Source organism: Macrobrachium nipponense, chromosome 2 (assembly GCF_015104395.2).
Source record: "Macrobrachium nipponense isolate FS-2020 chromosome 2, ASM1510439v2, whole genome shotgun sequence".
In the NCBI taxonomy this organism is placed as follows: domain Eukaryota; kingdom Metazoa; phylum Arthropoda; class Malacostraca; order Decapoda; family Palaemonidae; genus Macrobrachium; species Macrobrachium nipponense.
In genome coordinates, this window is record NC_087201.1 from 10,118,200 (window position 1) to 10,128,199 (window position 10,000).

Sequence of the window (10,000 nt, forward strand, 5' to 3'; positions counted from 1 at the left end):
GGTAGCTCCCCTGACCTTAATGTGTGTGAAAACATGGTAGTATCTTAAAGTATCCTGTTGAAGCGCGCACATTGAACTATGATGGTATACCAAGCCTCGACGACCTGCGAAGAGAGGTGACCGATGTGCTCAGGGAAATGAGTTTGAGTCTCAGCTTTTTTGCTATTTGCTGAAATCATACCCCTCAAGAATGCAGGCTGTGGTACAAGCAGATGGAGGCCACACAAAATATTAAATACTCAGAGAGAAACTTAAATAAATACCTGTTCTGAATTACTTTTGTTTTGTCATATTCAATTATATTACAATTTTCAGACAATGTGCAACTAATTATACATTTACCAAAATCATTTAGGATAATGCTGATTACATCGTATGATATGTAGTTTCTAAGAAAAATTTAAAACAAATAATGCATTATGATTTTCTATGGCAATTATTCCTGTGACAGCCGCTGCAAAAAAAACGGATGTAGAATGTAATCTCAACAGTTCATGATATCAATAACATGACGTAGTACATGGTTGGTTATTCAATCAAAGTTAAAGTGACAATGTCTTTCCAAGTTAGTCTACGCTGACAAAATTCTAAAAAAAAAAAAAAAATTTAATAGATAATAAAAAAAAAGATAAAATAAAAACTAATAATTAATGATATCTTGTTAAGGCTTTTAATGTAAGTATGAAAACCACACTAGTCTTGTAATCAAGAACCCAGCTGCAAACTCATTGGACCATAAACGTAAGAAAGGGCAGATACCGACATTTGTCATCCCCGAAACGGAGCGAAAATAAAGGAGTTTTAGGGTAGAAGAGACTTTATTTAGCCTTGGAAAGTAACCCTTCTTGGAGAAGACTACTGGAATACAAACCTTGTTCTCCAACCTTGGACTGTGCTATAGCCATTGTACCGTGGCCGTCTATGGTCTTGGGTGTGAGTTCCCTTGCCTGAGGGTATATGCAATCGGGGATTTATCCTCTGTTTGGTTCAATTTCCAAAAAGTGTGTATGAGAGGCTTTCATACATGTCGACAAGTTTGCGAATTCACAGCTAGCCATATTATCCTATGACCCCTTTTATGCATTAGTATGATTCGTAATCTGTGTGATTTGAACTAATTTTTTTTTTTTTACGTTGCGTAGTTCACAGTGCGGTGTGATTAGGTAAGCGGTGCCATCAGTGAAAGCACAATTAACATGCTCCTCGGACTGGTCAACATAACCAGGTCTGCAGCATTATGACAGTAGACCTAATAGGCTCAAGTCATAACAACATTTTCAAAGTAGGAATATGAATTAAAACAAGTTTTCTTTGAATGTTTAAGTTTATGCTATGCTTAAGCTGCCTGTCTGTATGCTGCAAAATGTTTCATAGGCCTAAAGAAATCATCTAAACTTTTTGAGATGTAATCTGATACTAATGAATTTATTTGTAAAGATTACCTGTTCTTTGAGGAATACGATAGGAATATGAATTACAACCAATTTTCTTTGATTTTTTTAGGCTGTGTTTAAGCTGCATGTATGTTGCAAAATGATTTATAGACCTAAACAAATTTCTAACCTTTCTAAAATGTAATCTGTTGCTTATGATTTTATTTGTAAAGATTACCTGCTCTTTGAGGAATAAAAGATGATGATGATTTTGATTATATGGAGAAGATGGCTATTAATCGAAATATCATATGTATTAATATTAAGGCGTATGGAACACTTGATTTTCAACTTGTTTAGAATATTATATTCTTAAAAGTCCTTCTGCTCGCTTTTGGTGTATAATTTATTCTTTCATAACGTAACTTGAAGTGCAAGAATGTGTAGATAACCTCATTTGCTTTCTGGCCAGAAATTGTTAATAGAGAGATGTGACTGTTAAGTGTAAAGTGAAGAAATCTAACACCTAGGCCTAGGAACAAAATCTTGGCTTTGACAAAAGAATAATTACATATGCGAAAATTTGCTAGTATGCCAACATTTCTTGAAATATTTAAGAATTATAACAAATGAGTATATATGAAAATCCTAATATTCCTCTAACACGTACAAAGTAAATGTTTTCAAGATAATTTCATTGTCGCTACTCAGTGTAGACCTACTTATGTTACATCGAGTGGTCGTTGTTGCACCGACACTAATGATACGTCACACACGCTCCCCTCACACGTTGATATTGGTGGGCGCATTCTAGTATATATATATATATATATTAAATTACACTTTTTTTTCAGTGTTGAGGTGTAAAAGCAATCAAGTAGGACTATTTCAGATATGTTTTCTTTGTAAGAATTATGAATGTTATGACAATTATTTTCGTTTTTTGTATTAACATTTGAACTGATGCTTGATGACTTCATTTTAGTCAAATGCTTCAGCGATGTGTGAACGAAAGTTTTGAAAATGTTTCGAAAGATTTTTTTTATGAAATTTGGCTACACGTGACATTTTCTTACAGTTTTGCAATATATGACAGATTTCACTCTTATGAAACATATTATGGCCTTATTGTATGCAATAATCGCGTTTCCGCATTGAAATAATAGATATATATGGAGCATGGTAGGTTGCCAGTTAGTGAATTTTGAACGAAATCCTATGGAGTCATGTCGTATGAGATTTGAGCATCACTGTATGTGTGCGTGCAATAGATAATTGTCAATGATGTATCTAATGGTTAACTAAACCAAAAATGTATTAACTCCATCTGGAATAAAATTCAGGGTAAAAAACATTCCTCGAGTGAAGGACCTCATGGATCTTTGTTATATAAATGAAGAGTTCATAAAATGTTATGTAATAAAATAAAGCAGTTTGTAAAATTTGTCTGTTTCATATATTCAAATGATCAATAAATATGTATTAACATGAAAAAAAAGAATAATGTAGTTATTTTGTGATACAATATCAAATTTCACTTGAGAACAGAAAATATCATGCGATTTTATAACACTTTCATTATCTGGTTTCTGTCGAAAAATGTGCCTTTATTTAACGTCTTCCTCGACACCTTTGATCGCAGTAACGTCTCTCCGTTATTACTTAAGGCAAATGATGTCTGCACTTTGATGTAGGTGAAAGGTGCTTGCACGAATATGAAAGGAGACTCCATTGGAAGGCGTCCATACAAAGACAAACGATAATCAGGACGACTTCAAAAGCAACGACTTATCTCAAGTCCGTTCAAAGAGGACATTAGTCCATAGTGTCAAGTCTTAGAGAAACTGGAAGAAAGCAAATGGTGTTTGTAACACCTATTTTCTTCTTTACTTCTTTATTATTTGTTTGTTTGTTGAACATATTACATACACCCAAGTAACAATGGAATGCCACCGTTTATATTCCCTCTCTCTCTCTCTCTCTCTCTCTCTCTCTCTCTCTCTCTCTCTCTCTCTCTCTTTCTACAATCACACTGAATGACTCCAAAAGTGTATCCAAACTTTGCAAAATCTTTATCTTTTTCATCTTCTTCTTTAGTACAGATATACTATAAAAAATTGCGCTGTTTAGGCCTATGTAGTGTCCATCTAATAATACACCGTAGCCTTCTATATTAGCACAATAAGAATAGGTTATGGACGTTTTCTGGGTCACTAGTCCCATTACTTCTCCTCCAAGAGAGACTTTATGAGAGAGAGTCATCCTTGTCAGCTGTGATGTCTTTGGCACCTCAATCAATTAGAGGCTTTGAACGACAAAGACCTTCCTCATCTTCCGCTCCTCGGCCTTCTTCGGGAAATCATTAATCTTTGCCAAAGGACGAATTTGTCAGTTGGTCAAAGGCTGCTCTCTCGCAAGTGCAGACACCACTTGCCTTAATTAATTAATAATGGAGAGATGTTATTTCGAATCCAAACTGTCGAGAAAGACGTTAAATGAAGGCACATTTCCGACATAAACCAGATAAGGGAAAGTTTCATAAAAGCGCTCAATAGTTCTATTTTCAAGTGGAATTTGATATTTTATAACAAAATACATACATTATTCTTTTTTTGTTTTTGTTTACTATATATTTAATGATAATTTAAAAATATAAAAACAGCCAAATTTTGCAGATTACTTAATTTGATTACATAAGATTTTATGAACTTTTAATTTAAATAATAAATATTCATGAGTCCCTGCATTCAAGCTCAGAAAGTTAAGCTACAACAGATATTTATCGACAATATATTATTGGTTTCAGTAACCGTTACAATACACTGTCTCGTTACGTTTGTCCCTTGCTGCCTTGCACATAAGTTAACTGACTGACATCATACGACCAAATCAAACTAGAGAATGTACAGTAAGTTCCAGAAGTGAAGCTGCAAATCTCAGAATTGATTGTATTTATTTAGAAACTCGTAGGGTTGCCAGTTAGTATATATTATTCCAGTTATTTGTCATCCTATTTATCTGATAATACATACCAATGATTAACTGCATAAGCGCAGAACGTATTTCCCAGTGAATGACCAATGTTAGTTCAATAATTATTTATTAAAAGAAAGGAAAAAAAAATTCCCTAAAGAAACATCGGCGGCTCTCAAAGTGTGATTGTTCACCATAGAGAGGCAGCAGGAAACGAGTGCATAAGCATTGACCTAATATTTCTAAATTAACTTTCTACTTTTATACCGGTATATCGAAAGTTATGATTTCTTTTGATAAAGCACAGAGAAATTTAGCATCTGATTAAATGAAATATAAATAAGACAAGTTGGTGTAAAAAAAAAAAAAAAAATCCAAGTTATATGCGCGTTTAGCATTGGTTAAATGGTTAGGCCTATTTCAAGAATCAAGGAAATATATTTTCCAGCTTGTTAGTTAATAATTTCATCGAATTTTTCAATTGTGCAAATTTTTGATTGTGAAATTGCGTTCAGGGTCGCACCAAATAAGTATTTTTGTAGGTTTCCACCTTTTTTTTCAGTGCATAAGTGAGACTACTCTTCTTCATACGATCCGCCGACGTAGTGAATATTGCTTGGCGAGCATTATTTTAATTTGAGTATCTCCTGTCATGCTCTCTCTCTCTCTCTCTCTCTCTCTCTCTCTCTCTCTCTCTCTCTCTCTCTCTCTCTCAGCACCTTTTTATCTAGTCAGGAATAACCAAAGGTATGTTTTAAGAATCGAGCACTAGGTGCTTCCTTATATATATATATATATATATATATATATATATATATATATATAATATATATACTATATATATATATATCATCATCAGGGGAACCATACGTAGGGAAAGGCCATCGTACTCGGGTACATTAATTCGACGACGTTTCACGACTCATAGTCGCATCCTCAAGGCTATAATTAAAAGATAGACGCACGAACATTAAAAAACTACGCACTGCATAATTCATACAAAATTACGTAATATCTAAAAATTCTAATGACATCAACATCAGAATGTTTGTGCTTGCTTATATTTTTTCCAAAATTCTCATCAGTCACTGCCCGTCCTTTGCGAGGATAAGGTACAGAATAGCCTTACTGTTTTAGTGTTATTTATTTATTATTCATTTATCTTTTTTTACAGACATATCATAATTTTTGTATGCTTTTTTTTCTGTAATTTTTAGATAATTTTAATGTAACTGTACTGTACATAATTTTAGCGTTTAGTATGTTTTTTCTGTTTAAAGAGATTCATAAATTTTTAAAAGTTCTACATTCTGATGTTGATGTTCATTGATTTTTAAATATTGCGTAATTTTTATAAATTATGCAGTGCGTAGTTTTAATGTTGGTGTGTTTGTCTTCAATTATAGCCTTGAGAATGCGACTATGAGTAGTGAAACGTCGTCGAAATAAATGTACCTGAGTACGATGCCTTTTCCCTATGGTTCCCCTGATGAGATGTACCTAGTCTGCGCTCCGTCTTCTAAGGATATATATATATATATATATATATATATATATATATATATATATATATATATATATATATATATATATATATATATATATATATCCACAAAAAAAACTCATAAAATTTCTGTTATACAATAATGCTTGACTGGATCGAACTGATTACTGATTGCCGTGGAAATATGAATTTGGGTGATATTACTCCCTTATGATACGCCCACTTACGCAAATTCAATTTTAAATTTCACGGTTGGGTTAATATGAGTCTTTCTGTAGCTATTCATTTCTTCTAAATAGAAATTAATTAAAATTAGTTTTACATGTATGGATAGACCTACTACCATAAGCATATTATAAGTAGCTGAAAGGATAAGAAATATGAAAGGTGACGTTCTACGTTTAAGTCTATTTTTTTTTTTTCTTTTTTTTCAAGAAAAACCTGCTACTTTAATCAGGGGTTGCTTTGACGGCTACAACAATCACACAGACTGTAACATGAGTGTATGCAAATATTTTGGGGAATGAAAGATAAAGTAAATTTGAACAGAAAATATTTTATAAACATGCATTTTAAGGCTTCCGTTGTCGGTGAGGGGAATTTTAAAATAACTGTTATCATTAGTGATGCTTTCATGCGATGGAGTTCGTAGGGAGAAATCGGATCGAGTCGTCTGAGATGTGGAGGGGAGCGGAGGTGCCGTATAGGAGTGATGGAGGGATTAGGCCGATGTTAATAAAGTATCTCGCAATATAATGTATTCTTTACGTTTTGAAAAAACAAAAAAAAAAAAAAAAAAAAAAAAGGCACTGAATCTGTTTCCCTCTCTATCCGTGGTATTCACTGGGACACCGATAGAAAAAAAAAAAAAGAGTAAGCCTAACTGAATCTCTCATCCATCAAAGGTAAGTTTGCTCATTCATTAGATTATTCATTAGACACCGACCAAAGATTTTCAAGTGTATTCTTAAAAATATCTTCCTGTCCATCTAAAGTATTCATCAGACACCAGTCATAGGTGTAGAGCTAGTCATGATTCCTGGTTCAGCAATCTCGTGACGAGCCGCTAGGATTCAAAATTTACAAATGAATGTTGCTCAGCAACATTTACACTACTGTATTTTCTTGCTCTCTTGTTGTGCTTCGAGGAGTTCCCCTCTAGGCCCATGATCTATACTTTGCCGTTCTCTAAACAATTTGATTCATCTATGTATGATTCTCTCCGGTATATTAAGCTTTCTTGATATCTCTCCAGCAGGAACTTGCACCGAATGCAGTGCAATAATTGTCTCTCGCACAGCGAGAGATGTTTCTTAGACCGATAAATGACACATTGACATTAGATTCCCGAGCACATGACGACATCAATAGGAACAGAGTAAGGTCCGCATGGATCACACTGTTAGGTTATCATTTTTTCTTAATTTGATAGCATTTTGTGGAGTTTCCAATGTTTTCTGTAAAATAAAAAAATGAAATCGTTCAACTACTTTCAACTTAATATTGAGTGATAATGGGAAGGACTATGTTTATGCGATACTACTAGTGATAGGTGTTTCCTATCTATTTGGCAATCTATTAGTGGTTGTGAAATGACGTTTTTATCACTCGTTTGGGCGGTTCACGTCAATTTTGCTATATATGGAAAATAGTTTTCCACACAAAATAACGTAACATGATGTTTAATAAAGATATCCATCTACTGAATATATTAATGATAATAAATGGGACTTGAACAAAGCCCCATATTGGATTCCAGGATATCATATTATATTGACCAAACATTCACTAGTTTCATCGCTTGATGTCAAGTGATACACATTGCGTGCATAGGCACAAAAATCATCCTACTTTTGCTTGTCATTACCCTACGCCTGGCCTAGGATATAAAGATTAATTAAATTTGTTGTTCATAGGTTATTTTTTTTATTATCTACAATTTCAAATGTATACATTGCAACATTATGTAGGTCAATATGTTCAGTTGTTGTTTTTTTATGCGTGCAGTCTTCCCCCTCACCCTTCATTGGTGATTTTCTAACCAAAATAACATTCCATGATTGTGGCCCTATTCTATTTATCTCTTTTTGACTTAGTATCAGTAAAAAAAGAAAAAATTCTTCCAGTTTCGGCATTTGAGTGGGGAAGAGTAGAAGCTAATTTTGCTAAAACAACAGAATGTTTAAATACAGACACATCATCCACCTTGGCTAGAAAAGGCCAGAATTCATTGTTGGGTTTGTCTTGAGGTCTGTGATTTCTATTTCATCAAAATAAAGTTTAGATTCCGACCGTGTCTTTGACACTAAAAAGAAAAAAGAAGGAATGAAAATTTCTTGCTATATGCATTTTGTACACAATAGATAAATAAATCTTAAGATAAAATGGAAGACAAATACCAAGAAATCACCCTATATTTTAGCTCAGATTTCGTGACATTACTCTTCAGACCTAGATTTGAGGCTGGATTACCCTATGCATAGGGTAATTACCACACGGTTGGCAACACTGGCGTGAAAGAGATACATGTCATTGTTAAATGTAATGGTTAATTAATCGAAAAATATGTTAGTGGAAACACAGCGAATTAACTCTGGATAAAACTAGGAACCAAATGAAAGACCTTATGAATATTTGATAAATAAATAAAGAGTTCTTAAAATGTTATGTAATCAAATAAAGTAGTTTGTGAAATTTGGCTGTTTTATGTATTCAAATGATCAATAAATATGTATTAACATGAAAAAAAAAAGAATAATGTAGTTATTTTGTTATAGAATATAAATTTAAAATTTCACTTGAGAACAGAAATATTCATGCGATTTTATAACACTTTCCTTATCTGGTTCGTGTCGAAAATGTGCCTTTATTTAACGTCTTATTCGACACCTTTGATTCGAAGTAACGTCTCCGTTATTAATTAAGGCAAATGATGTCTGCACTTTGACGTATAGGAAAGGTGCTTGCAGGAATATGAAAGGAGACTCCATTGGAAGGCGTCCATACAAAAACAAACGATAATCAGGACGATTTCAAAAGCAACGACTTGACTCAAGTCTGTTCAAAAGAGGACATTAGTCTATAGTCTCAAGTCTCGGAGAAAATGGAAGAAAGCAAATAAATGGTGTTTGTATCACCTATTTTACTTCTTTAATTCTTTATAATTTGTTTGTTTGTTGAACATATTACATACACCCAAGTAACAATGGAATGCCACCGTTTATATTTCTCTCTCTCTCTCTCTCTCTCTCTCCTCTCTCTCTCTCTCTCTCTCTCTCTCTTTCTACAATCTCACTGAATGACTCCCAAAAGTGTACCCAAACTTTGCATAATCTTTATCTTTTTTTTCATCTTCTTCTTTAGTACAGATATACAATAAAAAATTACGCTGTTTAGGCCTAGGTAGTGTCCATCTAAGAACAATCCACCGTTTCCTTCTATATTAGCAAAATAAGAATAGGTCTATGGACATTTCGTGGGTCACTAGTCCTATTATTTTCTCCTCCCAAGAGAGACTTTATGAGATGTCTTTGGCACCTCAATCAACTAGAGGCTTTGAACGACAAAGACCTTCCTCATCTTCCGCTCTTCGGCCTTCTTCGGGAAATCATTAATCTTTGCCAAAGGACGAATTTGCCAGTTGGTCAGTGCAGACACCATTTGCCTTTATTAATTAATAATGGAGACACTTAATTTGAAATCCAAAACTGTCGAGGAAGACGTTAAATGAAGGAACATTTCCGCCACGAACCAGATAAGGAAAATGTCATAAAAGCGCCTGAATATTTCTGTTCTCAAGTGGAATTTTATATTGTTTTATAACAAAAATACCTACATTTTTCTTTTTTTGTGTACTTTTTATTTAGTGATCATTTATTTTAAAAATATAAAAAACAGTCAAATTTTGCAAGATTATAACTTAATTCGATTACATAAAACTTTAGCGAACTTTTAATTTAAATAACCTAAATATTCATGATTCCCTGCTTTCAAGTTCATAGCATATGAGGTATCCATTGTCAAGTTCAATATATTTTTGAAACGGTTTCAGGAACCGTTATAATGCTCTTTGACGTTACGTTTTGTCCGTTGCAGCCTTGCACATAAGTTAACTGACTGACATCATACGATCAAATTAAAATAGAGAATG